The 12,849-nt window shown below is 41.7% G+C and overlaps 1 protein-coding gene across 2 annotated transcripts in view; it reads right to left on the reverse strand.

The window, feature by feature from the left end:
* The window catches only part of LOC101174441 (zinc fingers and homeoboxes protein 2), a 149,033-nt gene extending 145,210 nt beyond the window's left edge, over nt 1-3,823 (reverse strand). For both annotated transcript variants that reach the window (XM_078955109.1, XM_023960308.2), the window contains exon 1: nt 3,359-3,823. The gene's annotated coding sequence lies outside the window, so the exon portion shown is untranslated. The remainder of the gene's footprint in view (nt 1-3,358) is intronic.
* Nucleotides 3,824-12,849: the final 9,026 nt, after the last annotated feature.

Raw genomic sequence — 12,849 nt, forward strand, 5'->3', positions numbered from 1 at the left:
TCCGATACAGCCAGCTCATATGTTGAGCTTTCCCGTGAAGAGCTCCAGCAGCGAGACAGGTTGGATGCTAACACATGCACAAACACACACACACACACACACACACACACACACACACACACACACACACGCAGTATCTGGCCAACCCATGCTCTCCTGTGACTCACCACACAAACACTAACACGCCCCCCCAACACACACACACTTCACTCATGTACACCCGGCATACTCATACTCTCTATCCAAAACACACACCCACACACGCAGCCTCTCACTGTGTCATAAAGCACCAACAACACTGAAAATACATGTGTGTTGTAGTGTGAGTGAAATAAAAAGTAGGCTTCGCATGTGTGTAAGACGGAGCAATAAAGGGGCGTAGCGTAGCCTGGATGTGAGTGTGCGCCAGGCTCTTATGGCTGTCATGAGTCCTCATGACTGAATGCCACAGAGGGTAACACAAACCCAGGATGGGGTCCTTTCTCTATCGCCGCAAATAATAAAAACAAAATGAGCAGAGCAGCAATTTTCTGCCATAAAAAACCAATGATGTGAACAGCTTAAATGGTGAAATAAAGAACTCACTGAGGAGTGAGTAGGGAATCGCGGGTTACAGTAACAGGTCAGGTGGCAAGAGCAAATCAAGGCTGCACTTCCTAGGAATTAGCTTCGTTTGTGCCAACAAATAAATAAAAAGGAAAAAAAGAAAAGTAAAAAGCCGGTGTGCGTGAGCAGAAGCAAAGAAGGAAAAGGGCAAGCGAGCGACGTGGTGCGACTGTGTGTGCGTGCATCTTTGCGACAAATAAGCAGCAGCCAGAGAACAAGCGAGCGCACTCTGATTCGGAGACTGGCAGCATGACTGACTGATCCCTGCATCCATATCATAGGATTAAAAAGCCTGACACGGCACAGATACAATAGCAGCAAAATATGAGACAAAAAGTCGGTCAAAGAGACGGAAATGTGATTAGGAACCAGAACAGGCAATGGGAAGTTAGTAGTTTTATGGGTTTTTTTTAAGATAGTAATAATCTGACACACATACAGGGGAGCAGCTGTGGAAAAATGAATGCTAACGCTGTCACCGGGCAGTATAGAGAAGGGAGGAAGAGGAGGAGCTGCTGCCAAAGATGAGTCTCTCCAGTGACATCCAAGAGCCAAGACACACTTCAGGCACACTGTCAGGGATGTGGCGGAGGCTAGAACCTGCCCAGATTCCGTTTGCACACCTGTTCATCCAAACCCAACAAAAATCCTCCTCCTGTGTCCCTCCAACGACCAAAACAAAGATTTTTTTTTTTATTATTTGTCCTGTTTGAATGGAGGTAACAGCATTCGCCTCATTATGTAATAATGCAAGGTGAATGCAGCAAGGTTTGAAACGGGATTTTGGAAAACCTGAGGTGAATGAGTGCAGAATTATGAGGACACTTTTTAACCCTTATGTTGTGCTCGGGTCAAACGGACCCGAATTGACCCAGAGCGGGCTCAAAACACTTTTTAACCCTTATATTGTGTTCGGGTCAAAATGGACCCGAATTGACCCAGAGCGGGCTCAAAACACTTTTTAACCCTTATATTGTGTTCGGGTCAAAATGGACCCGAATTGACCCAGAGCGGGCACAAAACACTTTTTAACCCTTATATTGTTTTCAGGTCAAAATGGACCCGAATTGACCCAGAGCGGGCCCAAAACACTTTTCAACCCTTATATTGTGTTCGGGTCAAAATGGACCCGAATTGACCCAGAGCGGGCTCAAAACACTTTTTAACCCTTATATTGTGTTCGGGTCAAAATGGACCCGAATTGACCCAGAGCGGGCACAAAACACTTTTTAACCCTTATATTGTTTTCAGGTCAAAATGGACCCGAATTGACCCAGAGCGGGCCCAAAACACTTTTCAACCCTTATATTGTGTTCGGGTCAAAATGGACCCGAATTGACCCAGAGCTTGCCCAAACACTTTTTAACCCTTACATTGTGTTCGGGTCAAAATGGACCCGAATTGACCCAGAGCGGGCCCAAAACACTTTTGAACCCTTATATTGTGTATAAGGGTTAAATTGACCCATCGGGTCAGTTTCGACCCGAGGGTTAAGTCAACACATTTGTGCTGGATTCATTTTTAGTTCATTTAAGTTCATATAGTGATGCTCTATGGAGGGTTTGGGGCAGGAAAACTGTTGAAAGAAGCTCCAGGAGGAGGAAGGCACTCAACAAACCAACTGAGAGAATGTAGACCAGAAAATAAAAAATAAAATAAATACAAAGTCAGCCATAAATCTGACATAAAGTCACCAAAACGGTTTTAAAAAAATCACAGTCGTAAAACGATTAAAACCTGCATAACTTGAATCGCAGTTTCTATATTATTAGGGCATTTTAAATGTTCGAAACGAGAGTTTTTTTTCTTTCTTTACAACATCTATACTTTATGTTTAAGTGTTTGAGAAGCGAGTGTTTTTTTTCAGGAATGTTCAAGTAAAGTTAACGCAGAAAAGTGAGAAAAACGGAGGCTGTTTTCAATCCAGCCCGCTGACGGGGACTTCACCTCAGATGACCCAGCCAGGCTGCTAGCTAGCCCCGCTCGAACCCTCCGACATAAACAACACTCGAACCGACACGGAAAACCCAAACTACCGCCTTGTTTACCACCGAATGACTGGCTGGTTTTGTGCTTTTTCTTAATGAAAAACAAATTCCCCGCACTACTTTTCTTCTCGTCTGTGCTGACTCACACCGTCTCCGAGTGGAGGAAGAAGAAGTGAAGAGGGAGCCAGCCAAAACAAATGGCTTTCCCGACATGAAAGGACAACATCGCAGCCGCGCGCGCGCGGGGGGAAAGGCTAACGCTAAAGCCCCCTAGCCCCGCCGGGTTGCCCGTCCTTCGCGGGGGCTAAGCGGCTAACGGTTAGCCTAACTGGCTAATAAATTTATTATAGGCACTCTCCCCCTTGGGTGGAGGGGGGACGGTTAAAGTTGGTTCCCCCCTCTCCAGAAAAAAAACAAAAACATAGCGAACCGGATGACATTCACTTGTCTGTCAACTACTCTGGAATCGAGCAGCGGAGCGCCCGGTCCTAAAAGTTACCCGAGATAAATATGAAATAGTTTGGATTCTACTTTGCCTGCCGCGGAGGTTTGCTGGGTGATAGCGAGGTGATTCCCACTCAGAGAGAGGCTGTGATGGAGGGGACGTCCGCTAGCAGCAGCCGCAGCCGCCCGGGCAGGCAGGCAGGCAGGCGGCTAGTCTGGCTGCAAACAAGCCGCTTAAATAACTTCACTTTTGCGTTCACTTTGGTCCCAATTCGCCACCGGGAGTTGAAGAAATAAAGAAGTTTCCCCGCGGGTCCTACCTGTGTGCGGGCTGCGGGAGCGAGGAGCGAGCGGCTGGAAGTTGATTATGTCCAGATATCCCGAGTGGAGCCGCGCGCGGCGCATATAGCTAGCGCTGCGTTACAGTAAAGATTGTAGCATAGCTAACCTAAAGACAACAGTAGAGAGGAGAAAAAAAAAAAAAGAAAACCTCCTCGTTGCTCATAGGGGGGCTCGACGACAAAAACCACATGATCTTTTACGTCAGCATACATTTGCATAGGATGCCAAATTTATGGTGCGCGTGCGTGTGACGTGGAGATGCACAGAAAAGTTGGATTTTTTTTTTTCTTTTTTTGTGGCGTCGCTGGGGGAGGCTGGGGGTTTGGAGCCGCCGCTGCACTTCTCCTCCAGCAGCGCAGATCTGATTTGCTCGGAGAATGAACGGCTGTGGTTCAACTCCACTTTATTTATATACATTATCATTTATGTTTTTTCACGCAAAAAAACACAGTTTCTTCTCATTTGGAGTTAAAGTTATCACATGTTTTCTTGCTCATTTCAGTTTTACGAATCCTCTGGGCAAATATTTGACTGATTTATGAATAATAAGGAGGAGAAGTGATGGTATTCAAGGACTCTTGTAACACCTGTTTGATCCTCCGCTTGACCTCAGAAAACCTCTGCTGCAGCTTCGTTCGTGTCTGATTTTTAGCCTCATGTCCTGTAAAAAAAAAGAAAGATTTCCAAAAGTCATATTTGTGCAAAGAAACTGAGAATAGATGTAAAGTTTCGCTACTATTTGCACGAAACAAACGGGCTCGTTGCCCGCGGAATTGAACGTCGGCTCCTCGCAGCCGAAAAGATGGCGCACAGCGACACCAGCAGGAGAGTCCGAGAACTACACCCGGGTCACGCTGGAGCTTTTTCTATAAAATATCTTTGTTTTTATGCTTGTGGATCAAAACCAGGCGTGGTACTTTTACTGCTTGGTTAACGTTTAACCAAGTTATAAAACGTTCCATTTCATTAGATGAAATAATCTCCTTATCGTCTGGATTTGATCTTTATGTCTTCTCACCTTTTTTCTCCCATTCCACCGAGTCTAATTAATGCTAAAATATTTGGTTTTAAGCTGTTTAGACATTAGGTAGTAAAATCAGGATGTGTTTAATTATATTTAAATGCAATTCAGAAAAACCAAAGCGTCTTCTTGTCAATCAATTCTGGTAAATAGTTAATAATTTATGGACTGCTGCTTTGCTGGAAGCAATTTCAATAGCTTTTTGTCTAATTATTTGTCAATGTTTTATTTATTTTATTGTGTTTTTAAAGTATTTGTTACTTGGTATGAATTGCAGTCTCAAGTTCTCAGTCTTCTGCACAGTCCTCTGAATTACATGGACGTTTATTGTGTTATAAATCAAGTTTAAATAAATGTGCATCCTAAAAATGAAAAATATGTCATAATGCAAACTACTTTTCACCATTAAGCTGTATGTTTGGCTCTCTGGTTATTACTGAAACCAGCACCTGTGCTTTATTCTTTGGTCAGCCGGATTAGGAATAAGCCAGTGGAAATAATGCCGGGCCTCCAGAGCAGGATCAATACCACAGTCTGAGCCTTTTTATGCAGAAGAGTTTTCTGCCACTGGAAGCCTTTGCCAGTGTCTCCAGAATACACAATCAGGTAATGTTGCCAGGCAAAAGTGCCAGCTCTAACCAATAAGCTGAGTTTTGGCCAACATTGCTTAGCAACAAAAGTTAAAAAACGGAGCCACTCAAGGTTTAAAATGGTCTTTAAAATAGTCATCAAGAACCGTCAATGTCACAGATATAAAGCTTGGAGGGAAAGAATTTACCTGCTGGAAATCCAAGAAAAGGAAAGGAAATTTGGTCTTTGATGTGTAAAGAGAATAGCGATTCCCAAAGTCGATTTGGTGACATTTAGATGTGGATTCTAGGCTTGAAGAACATGAGTGCTGTGAAAGCACAAAGGAGGAGAAAGAATCAGGTGACGGAACAGAACTTGAGAAAAAAATATGGTGTTTTACTTTTGTTAAACATTTCCAGCAATAAAAAAAATAGAGATAATTTAGCAAAAGTTTTAATGGAAACTACAACTACGAGGTTTAGTCATTCATTTGAATGCAAAACAAAAAAGCCTCAGAACTGAACAGAAAAGCGTTCAATCTGTGCGGTGAGGAGGCTTTGTTTTTCGTCTGTGACAGAGGCGCTGGTTTCTTCTAGCCTCCAGGTAGCAATTAGTCAAATCAAATCTTTTGAAACCAAAAGTAGAAGTTTGCATTTGGAAATACTGCTTAAAAAGAATGCACTGGGGGTTTTACCTGAGTTGATGTTTGCTCTTTCTTGTGACGATTCAGAGAAAACTGATTACTCAGCGTGATCGAACGCAAACATTGACTCTCAGAGGACATTTTTAGGTTTAAATGCATGTTTCAGCCTCTGGATGAGCTTTTCTTTGTATTACTCTGCAACTTTAACTTATCCAGAATGGGACAAAGCCATGTGGTGTAAATGTTCAATTCAATCCCCCAGATCTCCTATTTCCCATTATTCAAGAGGTGCGGCGCACTGCTGTCTGAATCCTGACTTGTGGGCCTTGGAGATGCCTCTCGTTTTAACCTCCAAGAGTCTGTCTAAGCCAGAGAGTCAACACTTTTTCAGAGGGATCAGTGCAAATCCATCTGAGTCTTTGTTTCCTGAAAAATGATCATCGCAGCGCCGGGACGACTGCTTGAAAGTCACCTGCAAACTGTGATTAAACTTTGAGAAAACGATGCAAACGTTATTTTTATAATGTTTGAAATTAAGAGTAAAAAACCTGAATGTGAGCTTTAAATAACCAGTCAAACCAGATCTGGTTAGAAGTCGTCACTTTTGTTTGTTTCTATAATATGATCAGAAATTTATTACTCCAGGGTAAAAAAAAAAAAAGAAAAGTGTCCTTGATGACGGCATAAAACAACAAAAAACAAACAGAAAATATTTGAGGCCATAAATGAATCACGTCAGGTGAGGTTTGTGTTATAGCAGGTCAGCATGACGCCGCTTTTCTTTAGTCTGATAAGAATTTACAATGTCAGATAATTCTAAAATCATAAATTCCTCCCTTTGCCACACATCTGCGATAAACCACGAGCTCTTCTAATGCTTTTGTGCCTTTGATTTGGAGACCTGCAATTTGATTTAATTTTAGACCCCGACTTTTTTTTCCAAACCATTCCTGACGAGTGGGGCATCTGAAAGGCTCAGCCCAGGCTGTGCTGCAGCGTCCTGCTAATGACACGCTCCAAGACGATTGCGAAACGGCAGCATGGCTCACTCCACCACCTCATAATAGATCTCAAAGGAGCACAGAGAAAGACGTTTATTGTATTAGATTATAAAGTTATCCCAGTTTTAAGGCGCTCCCATGTTGTGCTATTATAGATGACCCCTGCATGGCGAAGGGACCAATTATCACCGCAGACCCGTGGCTCTTTTCAAAGACAGGAAAGTGAACCGGTTCAGATATTTGCCTAAATGACTCAACCCAAAAAGCCTTATCACATTTTTTAAAAAGCTCCGAGACTTGAAACACACACACACACACACACACACAAAAAGCATAATTAAAGATGAAAGCAGCGCTAACGGTTTCTGGCAATCTGCCGCCTCATGCTGCCATCGCTCCCTCCCCGTCTGTAACCCCTTTGCAGCCCAAAAAACCACGATGGAAAACCTCCATGGAACTGCAAAACGCTGTAAAGCTTCATTGTATTCTGCAGAGATGTGACCATGAATGTGTACGTTGTTTTCTGAAGATGAAACCTTTTTTCTTGACATGTCTGGTGCTAATTAATATGTCTATACATTTTTTTGTGTTGCCTTGTTAAGCTAAAATTGACTGCTTCCCTTAGCAACCATTGTTTACCTGCTGCCACATCACCACTCAAGTGTTCATGCCACATCACCTGCTTGGCTTTCAACCCCCTTCCTCGCTCCGTTCTGGCATTAAGCAGACGGAGGATGTGTGCGATTTGTGTATCTGCCGCTTTATTGAACTACAGAATGAAAGAAAGAACTTGGAGGGCTTCAGAGATGAAGGAAATGAAAGGAAATAATGGTGGACATAACCTAAAAAAAACACAAGGCAGTTTCTCTGTGATGTCCAAATGGTACACAGCTGAATTAAAAACATATACTATCATGCACCTGCTATGTTTTCACTAATCATTTAAATTTTAGACTATTTTTTGTAAATTAAAATCACTAAATGAAAATGTGAATCCTGACAACATGATGCTTCACTCTCCTCTAAAAGGCTGGACTCTAGTTAAAGCAGGCTGGGATGAAGGACTCAGACTCAAAAGTGACAGTTGGGGCTCAAACTTAAAGTGTCAAAGTGTGGTTCAGGAGTTTCTGCAAAGGTGTATTTTAGACTGTCATGGATCAAAAAGTACTTATACTTGTTCCTGGTGTCATTAGTAACCACTTCTCCCCTCCTGTGTGATGCTTGGTGTCATTTTCTGACCTACTTGAACATACAGTCACAGAGTTAAAAACAACATTTTTACGCAACTTGTTTTCTATTTCAATGTAATCTATTACCTTCCAAAAATGAAACCTACATTTATGGTTTTAGGTTTTCTAATTCCCTTTAAATTTGTTTGATGGCTGTCATGGCTAACGGAACTAAACAGACCCAGACGCTGGAACCCAGAAGAAGACGCAGGTGAGTTCTGTAATGAAGCACCTTGAATTACTTTGTGTACGAATTGTGCTATACAAATAAACTTGCCTTGCCTTGCCTTGCCTAATGGTTTGAAAAGGGTTTAATATTCAGATCTTTGTTTTGAGGGTTGTTGATGAAGCGGCAGACTCCGGGGAGGACCCACGAAGAAGATGGTGGGTTTTCGTCGGCTCGTGACGTCACTGGTGGTTGCGACCGCAGCTCGTGAAGGACTGAAGGCTCGGCAGAGGCTCGTGGTGGATTAAGGGAACGGCAGAGGCTCGTGGTTTGACAGGAGGCAATGACGAGGCTGTGTTCCGGAAGGGCTGCAGACTCAGGCGACCACTCGTGGCAATGAATTCCTGCAGACAAGTAAGAGCAAGATTTTAGGCACAGGCTTGAAACAAGGGCTAAGACCGTGACGATCATGTTAACCACCATCAGGGGCAACGGACTGGCGAGGAATGCTGATCCTGGAGCTCCTTAAGTAAGTAGGCAGGTGATGAGGTAAGTGGTCGCAGCTGAGTCGCATCAGGAGCCAAGCAGAGAGGGGAGGGGGAGGAGTCTGACAGAGGCACCATGACAATGGCTTAGCTTTGGGAACATGAGATCATCAGGGTAAGGCAAGACTTTTAAGACTATTTACGTGTACTACAAGTATACTTACTAAAGATGAGGCAGTGTACTTGAGGTGTGCGTTTTAATAATAATATATTGTAAACTTAAATTGATCCAAATTACTTTGAAGGATTTAGTATACACTGTACAATTTATGGTATACTTACTTTTCCTTGAATTCAAGTATGCTTAGTAGTAAACTAAGCTCCAATGAACTGCTTTTTGCTGAGGGGTGTCATTTGAAGTCTCACCGACATTAAGGGGATCCAATCTACACAAGCCTCGAGTCAAAAATGAGTCCCGGCTCGAGGTGCAAAAATCCCACCAATCTTTGAAAAATGAACAGGACCAACGCAGTGTCAGCCAATCTTTACCCTCCCCAGGTGTGAGATTTCACTCAGGATCCAAAGCTATGAAAAGGATTTATTTGAAAAAAATAGTTATTCCAAGAAGTGACTGAGCTTAAAAAAAACTAAAAAATGCAACATAATTGGATAAGATGACAGAAAGCTGCGGGGATTCCGAGTGTTTAGTTCAGGAGCTGCTTCAGAAAAGACAGTTACTGTGACATCAGGAAAGCCAGTTTTTTATTTAACATGTAGGCAAGTGTTTCTGCTTAAAGCTAAAATTAACAGTATTAGAAACACCTAAATGTTAGAAATGAAGATCTAAGGCCTTATAAAGTTTAAAATGTTGCGTTTTTTGCTTCCACACTGTTCTTTTGATGGCTTTCAGCTAGAGGAGTGTCTCTAAGGTTATGTCCTTCTCTTTTCCAGGTTTTAGAAGATCAAAAATCTGATTCAACTGAAGGGAAGAGAAGAAGTTGTTGCTGCCAGAACGATAGAAACTGGATTTCCAACCGTTCTGGTTTCTCAAAAATATTTTTTTCTCATCAAAAAAAGCAAAAGTTATATTATTAGACTTAACTTTTAAGAAACAAACATCATTTGTCATTCGCTAAATTAATGCTTGGGTTCTGGTGATTTGAAGAAATTAAAATGTCGTTCATACTTTACGTCTAAATGAGAGGAGAAAGATTTTATAATTTAATACATTTTAATGAATATTAATATCCATCTACGGTGTTAAATCAGGGTTGTTTGAGTTACATGTCCAGAAAATGATTAAGTCCAACAGCTGATCCATTATAGCATTAAATTTGAGCTATATTTTTTGTTTAAAGTTTAGTCTATTAATGTAATAACAGTTTAGTCAATGAACTTGATTTTTTTACTCTAAAGAATAATGTAGCACGAAGTCAATTTAGCCTTTTTAATGAATAAAAATGTATAATGGTCAATTAGATTATTATTAGTAAAAAAAATGTAAATAAATTACTTAGAAATAACCTTTTTTGGCACATTTTTCACTATTTCTGGTAGATTTATCTTGTATTTTAATGTTATTTGCCAAAAATTCAGGACATTTTTTTGCGTTGCACTTTTTAAATGTACTTTAATCGTTTAAGCCTAAGTTAGATGGAATTCTCTACAAAACAGAGAAGCGGGAACCTAAAAAGATGAGGAAAAAGTCCTCCTCACGCTGGCACTTCCCCACCTCCACGCTCTCATTAGCCTTCTTCTTCTGGCTTTTCTCTGCATCAGGCGTTTGCTGCGGGTGTCAGACTGTTTGACGCCACACACGAGTGTTGCCCTTAATTAATCAGAGCACAGCAAGCTGAGAAAATAACATGTTGAGGGGAAAACTTGTGAGAAAATGAAGTGGAATGATCACGTAGACGACGGCAGGAGCCGTGCTTGAAGCGTTTTTACTTTAGCCAAAGCTGAACACGTCTCCTTCCTCCTTGTCTGGTCTTCTCCTTCTGCAGGTGACTCGGATCCTCAGCCCGGCTCCTCTCCTTTGTTGAAGCTCATTAGTGAGTCACCTGCCTCACTCTGGCGCTCTGCGGTCCACCTTGATGCTTTATTCATCACAGGGAGGAGGACAAGAGAAGGGTGCTGTCTGGACGCATTTACATACAAATGAAGCGAGGATTCATTTTTAATGCGCGCACACACCTGCCGGCGCACACACACCTGACTGTCCTCTGCTGCCGCCAGGGTCAGTAATTACAGACCTCAGTGACTTGGCACAGTATCACTGTTGATCCACCGTGTGGATGTGCTGCACGCCTGCAAGAGTTGATCAGATTTTGCATGGCTGATCATCCCGACTTGTTTACACGAGACCCGTCTTGTGAGCTTACAGCAGGCGGGGGTTTTCTGCTCGGCTGCTTCGTCTTTGTGTCTTTGTTTTTGTGTTTATTCAGAGTCGGTGGAGAAGCTGAGCCGCTTCACCTGTTCTGCATAATAAGAGCCGAGCCAAACCTTTGGGCTTAATAACGCTCAGCTAAAGCAGCAGTCAGTGGGAGCAGAGATGGAGGAAGTTACTTTGCAGGATGACTCCGTGAGGACAAAACTCTGGATTTTGCAGGGAACTCCATGTTCCTTACCTGGTTTTAAAAAGAGACTCTGTGGAAGATGATGTTTCCATATGCATCGATAGGAGGAGAAAACAGTCATGAAGATCACAAGTTCACCCTGCAAAGATTGTAAATGCATCTGTTCTTCCAACATCCAAGCTCCTTCCTGTTTTCCTTATCAGTGTTTGTTACTCATCCTTCTTTACAGAAGCTTGAACAGAATCTGGAAGTTTGCAGAGTTTTCCAGATGTTTTGTGTCTGTCCTCCTTATGCCTCTATCAGATGCTTGGAAGGTTTTAGACCAACACTGACGGGCTCTGACTCTTTTTCTACCTCTTGGATCAGTTTCTTCTTCTCTGGTAGTAATGTGTTCCTTGCTGCAATGTTAGCCCAAAGCATGATAAGACCACTGCCATGCTTGTTTGGAAATGTGTTCATTCATTCATTTAATCTGCATTTTCTCTGTTAAAAGAAAAGTGTCAAAGTTCGTTTTAACAAATTAAAATACTTTTAAAGTTTATTCCAAGTTAATTAGAGCACAAAACAACTTTGTCCTACATAATTGATGATGTGTATTTTATCAGCCTATTTTTTCTTTTTGTCCTGTGATTTTGCATCATTGGTTTTGAAGGAAACCAGTGGGAACAGTTTAAAAAGCAAAAACCTAAGAATCAGCAATATTACTTTCTGTGTAAGAAAAGTTGTTTTTCTGCTTAATGCAACCGAGCTATGTTTTCCTGATGGAAGGAACGTCAGGTTTGCTTTTGCCCCTCATGCTTTGGCCCTGGAAGGGGCGTCAACACACTTTTGGATTGTATTTGTATTTATTTAATAAAGGGACAATGTATACAAAAAACAGTGTGGAGTGCTCTAAAAACACTGTAAATACGGAGCCTTTGCTGCTTTTCATCCTCTGTCCCCTGCTGACCATGGCCAGCCACCAAGAGACCATAAATAAAATAAAATAAATAAAACAGTACATTAATACCATTAAATAAAATGACATGAAATGAAAAGGTATAGAAATACTTAGTTCGCCATCTTAAATCTCACCAAAATCATGAACCATACGATGACAACCATGACTTTTTCCGGCTTTAACTTAAGTAGATTGTGGCCTCGAAGGTTAGTTTGTGTTTGTCTGTTTGTGTAGTCACTTAGTTTTTTATACCCTGAATTCTTAGCAGTTAGCATTCCGATCATCTTTTGATCAATTTTCAAAGCGTTCCCGATAGAATTTTAATTATGATTATGCCATTTTTAGCCAAAATAAAAAGACTTGTGTTGCTTTCCAGGACATAGTTTCTGCAGAGCAGCAGTAACTGTGTAGTGAGGAAGGGAGCAAATATTTTGTCACAGTTGGTCACAATCTCCATGACCAGACGGATTCAGCTGAACTTTGTCTTCATGAAATTCAGTCACATGCATTTTGTTCCACTGTGATTCCAGCTAAACCTGCTGTAATGTGATTTCCTGGCAGACTTTAACCCTGATGTGAAGCACATGTGTCGGATTAAGCCGTTTTAAATGCCGCTGCTGACATCTACTTCAGGAGTGACATTTAAATTAAGATTTTCCCTCTCCACATGTTGGGAACTTTGCTTCTTTCAGCTTTAAAATCAGTAAATCTCACAATTAAACGTCTGTCTTGAAGATCAAATTGTTGCAGATGGAGTTCCTAATAAAGTTACCAAATTTCCACTCAAAAAATAATCAATAAAAAAGACATTGATCAAATATTACACAGCAGCTCGTCT

Source organism: Oryzias latipes, chromosome 11, assembly GCF_053564925.1.
Source record: "Oryzias latipes strain Hd-rR chromosome 11, Olatipes_Hd-rR_3.1".
Taxonomy (NCBI): Eukaryota; Metazoa; Chordata; class Actinopteri; order Beloniformes; family Adrianichthyidae; genus Oryzias; species Oryzias latipes.